A 251-nucleotide genomic window follows, 5' to 3' on the forward strand; every position below is an offset into this window, starting at 1 on the left:
AATAGGATGCTCTTTGTCATCATTTCTTTTTCCAAAAACATATCTTCTTGTCCGTACGTCTTCCCTTCAAAGGATATTGTTACTATAACAACCGAAAAACTGACCAGGTAAACAAAAATATTTGATGTTGGTTTTCAAGCTTGTTACGTTTATCTATTTGTGTAAAGGTTTTCAAAACAAGGTGTAAACTTTAAAAATGTACATTGTAGATACCTAAAAATAATCATAAATGATCAATCATAAAAAAAAAA

The sequence above is a fragment of the Penaeus monodon genome, chromosome 28 (genome assembly GCF_015228065.2).
Source record: "Penaeus monodon isolate SGIC_2016 chromosome 28, NSTDA_Pmon_1, whole genome shotgun sequence".
In the NCBI taxonomy this organism is placed as follows: domain Eukaryota; kingdom Metazoa; phylum Arthropoda; class Malacostraca; order Decapoda; family Penaeidae; genus Penaeus; species Penaeus monodon.